The sequence below is a fragment of the Eleutherodactylus coqui genome, unplaced genomic scaffold, assembly GCF_035609145.1.
Source record: "Eleutherodactylus coqui strain aEleCoq1 unplaced genomic scaffold, aEleCoq1.hap1 HAP1_SCAFFOLD_320, whole genome shotgun sequence".
In the NCBI taxonomy this organism is placed as follows: Eukaryota; Metazoa; Chordata; class Amphibia; order Anura; family Eleutherodactylidae; genus Eleutherodactylus; species Eleutherodactylus coqui.
In genome coordinates, this window is record NW_027102507.1 from 73,920 (window position 1) to 87,217 (window position 13,298).

Sequence of the window (13,298 nt, forward strand, 5' to 3'; positions counted from 1 at the left end):
ATTTACCAAGTGGTTACAGACAGGGACATGTGAGTAACACGTTTAAACCACAATCGTAAAGAGAAACAACAATTCCGGAGCCCGCCCCCCCCCCCTTTTTGTTTTATTTTTTCTTTCTCCCGTGTCATAGATACCTACCCCCCCCTTACCCTCCCCTCATTCCCCTGTTTGTAGACCTTATAAAATATCACAGACAAACATGATATAGTTCAACTCGAAATTGATTTATTAAGTTTCATTGTCAAAGTTAATTTTACATTGCTTTGAGATAAGGCAAAAGTTTCCCCCCCTCCATGAAACCAATAAAACCTATATTGAATAAAATAAAAATGATGCAGTTACCGGTAGTTCTGCAGCTTCTTGGTGGAAATAAAGACCATCTCCCGTCTCCCAGCTGCAGCAGAGACTGACTGAAATGGCTGCCAAGCCCGGTATTAATGCTTCTAAATTGATGACATCACAAAGGAGTGACATCGTCAGCCTTCCAAACACCTGGCTCAATTGCATACAGTATGTATGTATGTATGCATGTATGTGAGTGAGTCTATCTATCTATCTATCTATCTATCTATCTATCTATCTATCTATCTATCTATCTATCTTTATTAATTATGTAGAATATAGATATGGATTATTTCTAAATTACAGATTTTGTAGATATAGATTAAAGATAGATTTAAGATTGTGTGTGTGTGTGTGTGTGTGTGTGTGTGTGTGTGTGTGTGTGTGTGTGTGTGTGTGTGTGTGTATATATAATGTATATATGTAAAAAAAAATATAAAATCTGTAGTTATGTATGTATGTATGTATGGCGGGCGGGCAAAAAAGGCCTGCTGTATGTTTTTAAGTTCTTCGGATGACCATGCCGCTCTAATATTCTCCTTACTAGGGTCTACTAATGCTGGCCCAGGGGAAGGCAATAAAGCCCTATGGGGCCGAAGCCAATTTCCCTTATTTTAGGTTAAAAGTTTCCATCCGTCCCCACTGGAAATGCGGCCGGCCGAAGAGATCCCTCCAACCGACCGACCGACGCACCTTCAGAGACAAACTAGTGCTTGCTTCTAGTGTCATCGCCGGCTTAACCATCCTTTGTAGGGAGCTGACGAGTCCTGCAGTAGCAGCAGCAGCAGGCTCTGCAAGCCTAGGATGCGTGAGCACGGTGCAAGAGGAAGGACTGAGGGTGTGAGGCTGGGCGCGGTTGAGAAGGCGTGGGGCGGGGCTATGGAAAGTTTTAATAGCTCTCCCAGCTGCCTGGGTGCATTGTGGGTGCGCCCAGAGTGCTGGCTGAGCGTGTTGCCTCAAGCCTTGGAAGTGGAGTTGGGCGGGCCGGGCTACAGGTGAAACCCATTTCGGGTTATCGCTTCTCGGCCTTTTGGCTAAGATCAAGTGTAGTATCTGTTCTTATCAGTTTAATATCTGATACGTCCCCTATCTGGGGACCATATATTAAATGGATTTTTAGAACAGGGAGCTGGAAAAAGAGCTTGCTCTGTCCACTCCACGCATTGACCTGGTATTGCAGTACCTCCAGGACCGGTGCACCCCCTTTCCTACAGCAGTTTCCAAAAGCAGAAAAACAAAACCGACGAGCAAGAGGTGCAGCGCAGCTGTGGCGGCGGCTGCTGCTACCACCCAAGCACTTTGATTGACACTCAGCCCGTCTGCTCGCAACATTGTATCCACTGAGCAGCTGCGTCTGCCAGAGTGTGCACAGCACAGGTACAACTGGAAGCAAAACACACACACACACACACACCAGTTCATATGGCAGCCGCACTCTATAGTTCGTACCTACCGCTGCGCTAATAGCCAAGTTGGAAACATCGGGCAGGCACAGCGTATCCTGGCAGCCTGCGTCTGTATGCTCCACGTATTCGGGTCATGGGTGTATGTGCAGGGGGCCCGGAGCCCTAGGGGGCCCATAAAGTCTCTCTTCCCCACATTGTAAACCAATGCTATCAATGACGCTTTATAGTTTGGGGGCCCAGTTCCAGACTTTGTACTGGGGCCCCGCAGCTTCAAGTTACACCTCCGGATCAGGATAATGCTAGGCCATTCCAACCAGCCTGTGTGTGTGACCTGCAGTCGCTGGTAGTCGAAAAGCGGCCGGCCCCGGATGCGCGCTTCAGAGTGGACAGACAGCAGCGGACCCCCAATCACACAGGCCCAAGGCTTGCTATGTAGCACGGAATACCTCATTGGACTGCAGCACTCCACGCGGGCTGAGATACACGCTCCACGTGGGATGGGCAGTATTCGTCCATGAAGATCCAGGCCAACGTTTAGAGATGGAGCAACACTCGGGGAGCAAAGAACTCCAGCCTACTTTACAAGGATGTATTGCTTTATTCAATGCATGGACACAGAAACAGTTCAACCGCTCGATTACAGACCGCAGTCAATACAGTAAAGAAAGAAATGTGTCTGTTTAATGTAAACTTGCATGGAGCTCGTTTGTCAGCCACTGACTGAATGCTGCTGCTGCATGTCTAAAACGTGGTCTGACGTTACACGCACCACCAGGGATAAGGCCTTGCCTATAAGCATTCCCCAGCTGGCAAAAACCGAACCTCCCTGCCTATTCCTCACCATGGAAGAACGGAACCTACCTTTTTTTTAAAAAAAGAAAGCCACAGCAGCAGCCAACTCGATTTTGGTAGGCCGCTGTCTCCCCCTTGTGTGCTGCATAAAAAATGCACTCCACTAAAAATAGCAATGATCCACGAAATAGAGCGTATGGAGAGAATGAGGCTTCCAGATGAGCCGTCAGGCTATGATAAATTGTATCACACCTGGGCGATATGGATAGATGCCCGGAGCTCACCCCTATTTACCAAGTGGTTACAGACAGGGACATGTGAGTAACACGTTTAAACCACAATCGTAAAGAGAAACAACAATTCCGGAGCCCGCCCCCCCCCCCTTTTTGTTTTATTTTTTCTTTCTCCCGTGTCATAGATACCTACCCCCCCCTTACCCTCCCCTCATTCCCCTGTTTGTAGACCTTATAAAATATCACAGACAAACATGATATAGTTCAACTCGAAATTGATTTATTAAGTTTCATTGTCAAAGTTAATTTTACATTGCTTTGAGATAAGGCAAAAGTTTCCCCCCCTCCATGAAACCAATAAAACCTATATTGAATAAAATAAAAATGATGCAGTTACCGGTAGTTCTGCAGCTTCTTGGTGGAAATAAAGACCATCTCCCGTCTCCCAGCTGCAGCAGAGACTGACTGAAATGGCTGCCAAGCCCGGTATTAATGCTTCTAAATTGATGACATCACAAAGGAGTGACATCGTCAGCCTTCCAAACACCTGGCTCAATTGCATACAGTATGTATGTATGTATGCATGTATGTGAGTGAGTCTATCTATCTATCTATCTATCTATCTATCTATCTATCTATCTATCTATCTATCTATCTATATGTAGAATATAGATATGGATTATTTCTAAATTACAGATTTTGTAGATATAGATTAAAGATAGATTTAAGATTGTGTGTGTGTGTGTGTGTGTGTGTGTGTGTGTGTGTGTGTGTGTGTGTGTGTGTGTATATATAATGTATATATGTAAAAAAAAATATAAAATCTGTAGTTATGTATGTATGTATGTATGGCGGGCGGGCAAAAAAGGCCTGCTGTATGTTTTTAAGTTCTTCGGATGACCATGCCGCTCTAATATTCTCCTTACTAGGGTCTACTAATGCTGGCCCAGGGGAAGGCAATAAAGCCCTATGGGGCCGAAGCCAATTTCCCTTATTTTAGGTTAAAAGTTTCCATCCGTCCCCACTGGAAATGCGGCCGGCCGAAGAGATCCCTCCAACCGACCGACCGACGCACCTTCAGAGACAAACTAGTGCTTGCTTCTAGTGTCATCGCCGGCTTAACCATCCTTTGTAGGGAGCTGACGAGTCCTGCAGTAGCAGCAGCAGCAGGCTCTGCAAGCCTAGGATGCGTGAGCACGGTGCAAGAGGAAGGACTGAGGGTGTGAGGCTGGGCGCGGTTGAGAAGGCGTGGGGCGGGGCTATGGAAAGTTTTAATAGCTCTCCCAGCTGCCTGGGTGCATTGTGGGTGCGCCCAGAGTGCTGGCTGAGCGTGTTGCCTCAAGCCTTGGAAGTGGAGTTGGGCGGGCCGGGCTACAGGTGAAACCCATTTCGGGTTATCGCTTCTCGGCCTTTTGGCTAAGATCAAGTGTAGTATCTGTTCTTATCAGTTTAATATCTGATACGTCCCCTATCTGGGGACCATATATTAAATGGATTTTTAGAACAGGGAGCTGGAAAAAGAGCTTGCTCTGTCCACTCCACGCATTGACCTGGTATTGCAGTACCTCCAGGACCGGTGCACCCCCTTTCCTACAGCAGTTTCCAAAAGCAGAAAAACAAAACCGACGAGCAAGAGGTGCAGCGCAGCTGTGGCGGCGGCTGCTGCTACCACCCAAGCACTTTGATTGACACTCAGCCCGTCTGCTCGCAACATTGTATCCACTGAGCAGCTGCGTCTGCCAGAGTGTGCACAGCACAGGTACAACTGGAAGCAAAACACACACACACACACACACCAGTTCATATGGCAGCCGCACTCTATAGTTCGTACCTACCGCTGCGCTAATAGCCAAGTTGGAAACATCGGGCAGGCACAGCGTATCCTGGCAGCCTGCGTCTGTATGCTCCACGTATTCGGGTCATGGGTGTATGTGCAGGGGGCCCGGAGCCCTAGGGGGCCCATAAAGTCTCTCTTCCCCACATTGTAAACCAATGCTATCAATGACGCTTTATAGTTTGGGGGCCCAGTTCCAGACTTTGTACTGGGGCCCCGCAGCTTCAAGTTACACCTCCGGATCAGGATAATGCTAGGCCATTCCAACCAGCCTGTGTGTGTGACCTGCAGTCGCTGGTAGTCGAAAAGCGGCCGGCCCCGGATGCGCGCTTCAGAGTGGACAGACAGCAGCGGACCCCCAATCACACAGGCCCAAGGCTTGCTATGTAGCACGGAATACCTCATTGGACTGCAGCACTCCACGCGGGCTGAGATACACGCTCCACGTGGGATGGGCAGTATTCGTCCATGAAGATCCAGGCCAACGTTTAGAGATGGAGCAACACTCGGGGAGCAAAGAACTCCAACGAACGGACGCCTACTTTACAAGGATGTATTGCTTTATTCAATGCATGGACACAGAAACAGTTCAACCGCTCGATTACAGACCGCAGTCAATACAGTAAAGAAAGAAATGTGTCTGTTTAATGTAAACTTGCATGGAGCTCGTTTGTCAGCCACTGACTGAATGCTGCTGCTGCATGTCTAAAACGTGGTCTGACGTTACACGCACCACCAGGGATAAGGCCTTGCCTATAAGCATTCCCCAGCTGGCAAAAACCGAACCTCCCTGCCTATTCCTCACCATGGAAGAACGGAACCTACCTTTTTTTTAAAAAAAGAAAGCCACAGCAGCAGCCAACTCGATTTTGGTAGGCCGCTGTCTCCCCCTTGTGTGCTGCATAAAAAATGCACTCCACTAAAAATAGCAATGATCCACGAAATAGAGCGTATGGAGAGAATGAGGCTTCCAGATGAGCCGTCAGGCTATGATAAATTGTATCACACCTGGGCGATATGGATAGATGCCCGGAGCTCACCCCTATTTACCAAGTGGTTACAGACAGGGACATGTGAGTAACACGTTTAAACCACAATCGTAAAGAGAAACAACAATTCCGGAGCCCGCCCCCCCCCCCTTTTTGTTTTATTTTTTCTTTCTCCCGTGTCATAGATACCTACCCCCCCCTTACCCTCCCCTCATTCCCCTGTTTGTAGACCTTATAAAATATCACAGACAAACATGATATAGTTCAACTCGAAATTGATTTATTAAGTTTCATTGTCAAAGTTAATTTTACATTGCTTTGAGATAAGGCAAAAGTTTCCCCCCCTCCATGAAACCAATAAAACCTATATTGAATAAAATAAAAATGATGCAGTTACCGGTAGTTCTGCAGCTTCTTGGTGGAAATAAAGACCATCTCCCGTCTCCCAGCTGCAGCAGAGACTGACTGAAATGGCTGCCAAGCCCGGTATTAATGCTTCTAAATTGATGACATCACAAAGGAGTGACATCGTCAGCCTTCCAAACACCTGGCTCAATTGCATACAGTATGTATGTATGTATGCATGTATGTGAGTGAGTCTATCTATCTATCTATCTATCTATCTATCTATCTATCTATCTATCTATCTATCTATCTTTATTAATTATGTAGAATATAGATATGGATTATTTCTAAATTACAGATTTTGTAGATATAGATTAAAGATAGATTTAAGATTGTGTGTGTGTGTGTGTGTGTGTGTGTGTGTGTGTGTGTGTGTGTGTGTGTGTGTGTGTATATATAATGTATATATGTAAAAAAAAATATAAAATCTGTAGTTATGTATGTATGTATGTATGGCGGGCGGGCAAAAAAGGCCTGCTGTATGTTTTTAAGTTCTTCGGATGACCATGCCGCTCTAATATTCTCCTTACTAGGGTCTACTAATGCTGGCCCAGGGGAAGGCAATAAAGCCCTATGGGGCCGAAGCCAATTTCCCTTATTTTAGGTTAAAAGTTTCCATCCGTCCCCACTGGAAATGCGGCCGGCCGAAGAGATCCCTCCAACCGACCGACCGACGCACCTTCAGAGACAAACTAGTGCTTGCTTCTAGTGTCATCGCCGGCTTAACCATCCTTTGTAGGGAGCTGACGAGTCCTGCAGTAGCAGCAGCAGCAGGCTCTGCAAGCCTAGGATGCGTGAGCACGGTGCAAGAGGAAGGACTGAGGGTGTGAGGCTGGGCGCGGTTGAGAAGGCGTGGGGCGGGGCTATGGAAAGTTTTAATAGCTCTCCCAGCTGCCTGGGTGCATTGTGGGTGCGCCCAGAGTGCTGGCTGAGCGTGTTGCCTCAAGCCTTGGAAGTGGAGTTGGGCGGGCCGGGCTACAGGTGAAACCCATTTCGGGTTATCGCTTCTCGGCCTTTTGGCTAAGATCTACGTGGTCTGGTCAGAGGTTTCTGAGCCTGTCGTACCCTCGGCCTTGGGGCATCGGTGCTTCGTGCATCTTAAGCCCTTCGCTGCTATTGGGGGCGGACTTGCGAAGATACTTGGGAAGGCGATCGCTCTATTCCTTTGAAGATGTCGGAGAACGTGGCGGCTACCATCCGTTATGCGGAATCCGGTGATCTACGTCTGAAGAATTCTTTCAAGATTGAAATTGCTGATGAAGTGCGGGATAAGGTCTCCCTAAGTTTCTTCGTACGGAGGATCCTGCTGGAAACGTTGAAGATCAAGAGGGAGGATATTCTGGCCCTGCAAGACTCGCCTGGACGGTTTATTCTTACCCTGGAGTCTGAAGCAGCTTGCCAGAGCTGCTTTCGTCAGATTAATGCAAACCTGCACGAGGAGAACCTAAAAGGACTATCTTTTGTGGTGCTTTATTCTGGAGGTGAGAAGCCTCTGGTAGTCCATATGAGCAACCCATATGTGGACTTTAATGATATCACCCGCTTTCTGTGGACCTACTGCTCTGAGGTACGTTTCTCTCATAAGGTGCTGAATTCAGAGCAGTTATGGACTGGCAAATATAAGTTTTTTGTCAAATTCCAGCAGAGCCCGGAGGGAATCGAGGGTTTGAGGCACCCCCCATCAAGCTTTATGATTGGAAGGGATCGGGGTCGTCTCTTTTACCCTGGAATGCCTTTATTCTGCAGAAAGTGTATGGAGTTCGGGCATGTGTATGAAACCTGCAAGGAGGAGGTAGCGGTTTGTAAGAAATGCTACAGGAAAGGGCATGCTACCATGAGCTGTAAGAACACAATCGTCTGTAACATCTGCAAAGTGTCTGGGCATACTTTTAAAGACTGTCCATTGAAAAAAAGCAGCCGATCGTATGCGGATGTGCTCAAAAAACACCCTGTGTTGGAGGGCACATCTAAAGCGCAAGCATCACCAGCTAGCGTTGTCCCTGAAGAACAGCCTGTAAAGGACCTAACTGATGATACCAAAATTCCTGTTGACTGGTCCAAGGTGTCCGATGATCCAGAGGGGGATGCGCCAGGGGCAGGGGGGTCTGAGGTTGAAGCCGCTGAAAGCCCCTCTGCTGCTGCCGAGGGCCCCAACACCGAAGATACAGAGGGCGAGATGGAGTGGGAGGTACAGCGGAAAAGGAAAAAGGCGGCTGACAAAAGACAAGACACTGCAAAGAAGGTGCTGGTAAAATCCAGCTCTTTACAACCGGGGGAAACATCCACTGAGACTTCAGACACCCGCCTCTATAAACCGGTTCCTTCCAGGCTGCAACTACCTGAGCCCCCTGCGGAACCACCCCCTTCTGACCCAACTAACATCAGGTTTTCCGATTCGTCAGAGAACGTCTCGAGCCCTGGAACAGCTGGGATTATGACGGACTCGGACAGCAGTAGTGCCTGACCTCCTAAATGGCCCGCAACATTGGAATCGCCTCACTAAATGTGAGAAGCCTGAGGAGTCCTACAAGAAGGGCTGCCTTGTTTTCTTTTTTGTCCACCATGAACTGTGATATTATATGCCTACAAGAGTGTGGGATTGACTACAGCCCAAACTATGCGGATTTGAGAGAAAGCTGGACTTTGGGACCATCCATATGGTCTGGAGACAATGAGAACAGAGCGACAGGCATCGGAGTTCTGTTTAAGTCCCATGAATTTAAAGTCCATTCCTTTTTACAGGTCGTTCCTGGAAGAGCCCTTCTCCTAAATGTAAGCTTCCGGGGAGTAGAGTTCAGGCTGCTATCTATCTATGCCTCACCATTGAAGGAGGAGCGATCCCAGCTATTTGAGGATCTACAGTACTACCTGCCAGGCTCTTTGCCTTTGATAATCTGTGGCGATTTTAATTGTGTCCTGCCTGGGGAGAAGAGGTGGGGTGCTGAGGCGCCCAGAAAAGACAAGACAGAGAAACAACTTAAGGACCTGTTGGATGACTTCAGACTTAAAGACATTTGGAGAGTACTGCACAAGAGCGATCCAGGATATACCTGGGAGAGCGTGACTTCGAAATCTCGCATCGACTTAATCTGTGGGACAGAACAAGTTATCGCCAGGTCAATGGACTTGGTCTCCAACATATTCTCAGATCACAAGTTAGTACTTGCGCAACTAGAACTGCCTGGCCTCTGTAGAGACAGAGGTGTGTGGAGACTGAACACACAACTGCTAGAAGACCCCAGCATCAGAGAGGAGTTTATTGCTTTCTACAAGAAGCTGAAGAACAGGCAAGACCGCTACACCTCCCTGCTGGACTGGTGGGAGCAAAGCAAAAAGGAGATTAAGCAGTTTTTTGTAAAAGCCAGTATCACCAGGGCAAGAGAGAAAATCAGCTGGCATAGAAGGCTCTGCACCAAGCTGCAGACCTGCTACAAATTGAAGGCCAATGGAGTGGATATGGAAGATATTATTGCCAACACAAAGAGAGAGATTACTAAAGAAATTCACTCCAGAGGTAAAGAACTGATCTATAACTCTAAAGTTAAAACTATGGAGAGCGACGAGAAATGTTCTAGATTTTTTTTCAAGAAAGTTGTTTCCACCAAAGAAATGATTACCGAACTAGAAGGTGAGACATCGTCAGGAGGCATGCTCACCAAAGCAAAAGAGTTTTATCAAGAGCTTTTTGATGAAAATCGCATAGACTGGTCATTTACTGAGGATGCCCTGGGTGCCTTGCAGGGCAAATTAGAGAAAGAAGACCAAGAGACACTTTGCACAGAAGTCACTTTGCCAGAGTTAGATGCTGCTATTAAGAGTCTCTCGTATGGGAAAACCCCTGGTATTGACGGTTTACCGGTTGAATTTTACAGAACATTTTGGGACTTTTTTAGCGTTGATCTGCATGCAGTTTTTAAAGAAGCCTTTAAACGTGAGGTGTTGCCCCTGTCTTGGAGGAGTGGAGTTGTTTCTATTTTGTTCAAGAAGGGAGACCGAACCCGTTTGGAGAATTGGAGACCCATCACGCTGCTGAATGTGGACTATAAGCTAATGTCTAAAGTTTTAGTAAACCGTTTTAAAGGGGTTTTAAATAAAGTCATTAATGCGGACCAAGTGTGCGGAGTACCAGGAAGAGGAATACATGAGCACCTGAATCTCATCCGAGACATCATCTGGTACCAACAAGACAGGAAGCAAAGTGTAGCCTTTTTGTCGCTTGATTTCTAGAAGGCTTTTGACCGTGTCTCACATAGGTTTTTATGGGCGGTTTTAAGAGCAATGCGTTTTCCTGAAAATTTTATCAAACAGATTGCACTCTTATATAAGGACTCTTTTAGCAAAATTTTAATAAATGGCTCATTAACAGAAGAGATCCAGCTGCGTTCAGGGGTCAAGCAAGGCTGCCCCTTGTCACCGATTTTATTCATCTGTGCAATAGAACCCTTATTATCGATGATCCGGAGGGATAAAGTGATTAAAGGTGTGCCAATCCCTGGCGGCCAGGGGAAAGAAGTCAAAGTCCTAGGATACATGGATGACATCTCTATTTGTTGTACCACACCAGCGGCTTTGAGGCGAGCCATAAGAATAACTGAGTTTTTTTGTGAAGCCTCAACTTTCAAGTTGAATGTAAATAAGAGCAGTTGCTTCACCATTGGAGACTGGTCGGATGTGGTCATCCCTAACCTGAAGATGCAGTCAGATGGAATCACGATCTTAGGTGTAGTATTTGACAAACAAAACGAAGGAGTCCAAAGCTGGGAAGCTGTCAGAGAGAAGATACAGAAAAAGATCGACTTCTGGAAGCTCAGGAAGCTGACCCTAGAAGGGAAAGTATTAATTATTAAGGCCCTCTTGCTCCCCATCATGCTGTACCTGAGTATTGTTTTCCCCCCAAATGAAGTCACCACAAAGAAGCTGCAGAGAATGCTATTCCAGTTTGTGTGGAGCTCAAAGTTTGAGAAGCTCAGTAGGCAAATTATGTACAAGTCGCATGGCCTCGGAGGTAAGAACGTTCCAGAGATTAAGTTATTTTTGCACTCAAAATTTTTTAGCCTCTGTTTTAAAACCATGTCCTTAGATAACACCTGGTCCTACTTTTTAAGGTACGCGGCCGGACATGTTTTTAGGAAGCGGAAATGGGTGTCATTTCCACTGACCTCTCCGGTTTTAATATTCTCGCCTAAACAATATGTCGTCTTAGAGAGGATAATAAGACTGTACTGCCTGGATTCTCTCCGCTCAGAGATTTTAAAAGACGCAAGAAAGTTGGTTTTAGAAGTCAAAAGGCGAGAGATAATGACACCTGTTTTAAGTTTTTCTTACAGCAGATGCGCTTCCATCTGGAGGAGAGTGCACGCACCTTATCTAACCAACGAGCACAAAGATATCGCCTGGATGACGGTCCACGAGTGTCTGCCGACAAAGGACTTCCAGCACAGAAGGAGGCTAAGTAACACAGCGGTATGTCCCCGACAACGATGTGGCGATGATGAGACTGTCTTGCACATAATGTGGAACTGCTTTTTTGCACAGGAGGTCTGGAGGGAGTGTTGCCAGTTTTTAAAGTTTTTAGCTGGCATTGATTTTTTGAGCCACGAAGTTATTTTTTACGGTGTATTTTCAAATATGACACCAGAAAAAGAAAGAGTCCTGTGGTGCACTTTAAGCTGCATAAAAAACGCACTATGGAAAACGAGGAACATTTTATTATTTAAAAGAGACTGCATAAATGTAAGAGACTGTTTGAAACTAGCAAAAAGTGAACTTTATATGTATTACCTGCTGGACAAGAAGAATCTGGGGAGAAGAAAAGCCCTCAGCTTGTGGAACATTCACCTGTGGAATATGTTGTTTTGAATGATTGTCCTTTTTTTTCTGACCTTACCTATTGCAATTATTGATTTTTGTTGTTAATGATTTGATACGTAATAAATATATAAATGTAAAAAAAAAATCTGTTCTTATCAGTTTAATATCTGATACGTCCCCTATCTGGGGACCATATATTAAATGGATTTTTAGAACAGGGAGCTGGAAAAAGAGCTTGCTCTGTCCACTCCACGCATTGACCTGGTATTGCAGTACCTCCAGGACCGGTGCACCCCCTTTCCTACAGCAGTTTCCAAAAGCAGAAAAACAAAACCGACGAGCAAGAGGTGCAGCGCAGCTGTGGCGGCGGCTGCTGCTACCACCCAAGCACTTTGATTGACACTCAGCCCGTCTGCTCGCAACATTGTATCCACTGAGCAGCTGCGTCTGCCAGAGTGTGCACAGCACAGGTACAACTGGAAGCAAAACACACACACACACACACACCAGTTCATATGGCAGCCGCACTCTATAGTTCGTACCTACCGCTGCGCTAATAGCCAAGTTGGAAACATCGGGCAGGCACAGCGTATCCTGGCAGCCTGCGTCTGTATGCTCCACGTATTCGGGTCATGGGTGTATGTGCAGGGGGCCCGGAGCCCTAGGGGGCCCATAAAGTCTCTCTTCCCCACATTGTAAACCAATGCTATCAATGACGCTTTATAGTTTGGGGGCCCAGTTCCAGACTTTGTACTGGGGCCCCGCAGCTTCAAGTTACACCTCCGGATCAGGATAATGCTAGGCCATTCCAACCAGCCTGTGTGTGTGACCTGCAGTCGCTGGTAGTCGAAAAGCGGCCGGCCCCGGATGCGCGCTTCAGAGTGGACAGACAGCAGCGGACCCCCAATCACACAGGCCCAAGGCTTGCTATGTAGCACGGAATACCTCATTGGACTGCAGCACTCCACGCGGGCTGAGATACACGCTCCACGTGGGATGGGCAGTATTCGTCCATGAAGATCCAGGCCAACGTTTAGAGATGGAGCAACACTCGGGGAGCAAAGAACTCCAACGAACGGACGCCTACTTTACAAGGATGTATTGCTTTATTCAATGCATGGACACAGAAACAGTTCAACCGCTCGATTACAGACCGCAGTCAATACAGTAAAGAAAGAAATGTGTCTGTTTAATGTAAACTTGCATGGAGCTCGTTTGTCAGCCACTGACTGAATGCTGCTGCTGCATGTCTAAAACGTGGTCTGACGTTACACGCACCACCAGGGATAAGGCCTTGCCTATAAGCATTCCCCAGCTGGCAAAAACCGAACCTCCCTGCCTATTCCTCACCATGGAAGAACGGAACCTACCTTTTTTTTAAAAAAAGAAAGCCACAGCAGCAGCCAACTCGATTTTGGTAGGCCGCTGTCTCCCCCTTGTGTGCTGCATAAAAAATGCACTCCACTAAAAATAGCAATGATCCACG

General features: G+C 46.8%; 2 non-coding genes and 1 pseudogene across 2 annotated transcripts; all 3 read left to right on the forward strand.

Annotated features, from left to right (window-relative positions):
• The first annotated feature begins 1,356 nt into the window (after positions 1–1,356).
• LOC136604164 (U2 spliceosomal RNA) lies at positions 1,357–1,547 on the forward strand. The gene has a single exon (XR_010789711.1). It is a non-coding gene; the product is annotated as a U2 spliceosomal RNA (small nuclear RNA).
• A 2,622-nt stretch (positions 1,548–4,169) lies between these two features.
• On the forward strand, positions 4,170–4,360 carry LOC136604167 (U2 spliceosomal RNA). Its single transcript, XR_010789713.1, has one exon. It is a non-coding gene; the product is annotated as a U2 spliceosomal RNA (small nuclear RNA).
• Positions 4,361–11,899: 7,539 nt separating this feature from the next.
• LOC136604184 (U2 spliceosomal RNA) lies at positions 11,900–12,110 on the forward strand (annotated as a pseudogene).
• The last annotated feature ends 1,188 nt before the right edge of the window (positions 12,111–13,298 follow it).